Here is a 2470-nt window from a genome sequence, read left to right as displayed (position 1 = left end):
TACAACATCTGGGCTCTTGCAGAGCCCAGCCTTCCTCCCAGTTCTTTCTGTTGGGACTTTATCCAGGTGAGTGTACCAGGCCTGCTATCATTGTCATGGATTGGGTCACTCCGTCTCTCCCAAGATTACATTCAGGAAGGATCAGGAAGAAGCAATGAAGATATAGTCTCTTTCCAACTCTTATTGGGTTTTATGACTTGCCCATTCATTGATGACTAGGTACTCCATTTTTATTTGTTTAGTAGTCTTTGTGTAGGTAATTCATCTACCAGATCCTGAGAGAGGAGGAGGGGGAGTGCATCCTGAATTCTAGCTCGGTAACCATACATTTAGGAAATGTTCTATTCAAGACTCAGTTTGGGGTCTGATAATCAGGAATACTATCCATGTGGACGTTTTCACTGTTTGGCAACTGTAGAGGAGAAAAAGCTGCGTGTTCATCAAATGCATTTTCATGTACCTCTTCCTGGGCACATGGGAAATGATACTTTCGAACCCTGTGAAGTCTGGTGGGTCCTGTGACTAGTGCTAGCCATTGAGACATGACATGTCCTGACTGAGGCAGAGAGAAGGTCCTTTCTAATTTGCCAGCTTCTCTTTCTCCACCACAGTGTTCTGGCCTCATGACCTCATGATGTGTCTTCCAAATAAAATCCCAAGTTGTTCCTCAGGAAGGAACTGTCCTGGAGAGCTAGCAGACACCCACAGAGGACTTTGTGTGAGTGATAAATAAACCTTGGTTGAGTACTTCACTGAGATTTTGTTATTGCAGCAAAATCTAGCCTGTGCTAACTGATGTAACAATCTGCTTACTTTCAGTATAACCTTCTGCTACTCTCCTGACTCTGTGTTTCCCACTCTAGTTCACAACTAGAACTTCTACAGTTAGAGGTTAGGGTACCTTATGACCACCTTCTGACTGCTCACTGCTGATTCTGTTTAACCTGTATTTTCAGAATATAAACACAGGGTAGCAAATATTCTACTGCTGCCTGGACCTTGTTAAAACAAATAAACAATAAATAAAAGAAGAAATAAAAGAGAATATCTTTGCCTCAGACATCTCTGCCTAATTCTATGTAGATGGCAGAATTTTCTTAACACTGAACTTGATATGACAAATACCTGAAGCTGTCCTGTCAGAAGATTCAGCTTCTTTGGATAATGGGTAATCTCATTAAAGAGATGGTAATGACTAAAGCCACCATAGCAAGCAACATAATAGCTAGAAATCCTGACTGCATTCCTTCCTCAGCAGCTTAGAAAGTACCTCATTGGTTTTGAAAAACAAATAGATTCCAGTCCTTCCACTTCCTTTCATCATAAGGAAAATTTGGGGGAAAGTACTTATAATTACAGAAGATGGAAATAAAAGGCTTTTGTAATTTTCAGCTTAGAACCATATCTGTCTGCTAGAGCTGCCATAAAAAACCCACAGGCTGGTGGCTTAAGCAACAGAAATTTATTTTCTCATAGTCTTGGATGCCGGAAGTTCAAGATCAATGTGACAGCAGGTTTGGTTTCATCCTAGGGCCTCCTTGACTTGCAGATGACTGCCTTTTTGCCGTGTCCTCATAAGGCTTTTCCTCTCTGCAGGTGTGTGGAGAAGAGAGAGAGAGAGACAGAGACAGACATCTTGATGTCTCTTGTTCTTCTTATAAGGACACCAGTCCTACCAGATGAAGGCTCCATTTTTACAACCTCACTTGACCTTTATTACCTCCTTATATGCTCTATCTTCAAATATAGTCACACTGAGGAGCTAAGACTTTGACATATGAATTTTGGGAGGATAGTTTCACAGAACTATTTCAAGGAATCAGTCTTCAGTAATTAGGTCTTCTGTCATTTTAGTGGTGCCTATTGTTGAGGGACACTGTGGAGGACAGGAAGACATTGCAGTAGCTGGAAACTGCCACCACCCATTGGGGGTGTAAGCCTCACTTGTGTAAGGGAGGTGTCCCTTCTGAAAAGGGCTTCCAGGATTGCCCATGTGCTCTCAAGGTATGCAGGCAGATGCCAGCCCTCACCTACCACCTCTTGCCCTCACTGCAGTCGATAACATTCCAAAATGCAGACCTAAGACATTTGCTCCTCAGGCTGAAATCTTCCAATGCTTTTCCATTGCTCTCAGGGTAAAACAGTCTTCGATATAGCTTGTCCATCATGATGTCTCCAGCACTTAGCATGACACAAGACACAAAGCACATGACCACACATGCTTGCTGGGTGAACCAATGATATAACTGACACTAGTCTTCAGTATGGGACCTCCCCTCTTGGTGCTGAGATTAGCAGGCCACTTGAGAACTATGTGTGAAGGTTCTGAGCCCCAAGTGCTCTAAGCCTGGGGTCATAGGCTGGTCAACTGACAACTTGTTGGTAGATTCTCTAGCGGAAGCCTGGAGTGTTTGACTCCATTCTGAAATGTATAGGCAGGTCGGAGTCCACTCATTGCAAACCATCACTC

The sequence above is a fragment of the Carlito syrichta genome, unplaced genomic scaffold (genome assembly GCF_000164805.1).
Source record: "Carlito syrichta isolate Samal-C Ts95f unplaced genomic scaffold, Tarsius_syrichta-2.0.1 Scaffold55037, whole genome shotgun sequence".
NCBI lineage: Eukaryota > Metazoa > Chordata > Mammalia > Primates > Tarsiidae > Carlito > Carlito syrichta.
The sequence above is the reverse complement of the archived record's forward strand: the minus strand, read 5'-3'. Positions refer to the sequence as shown.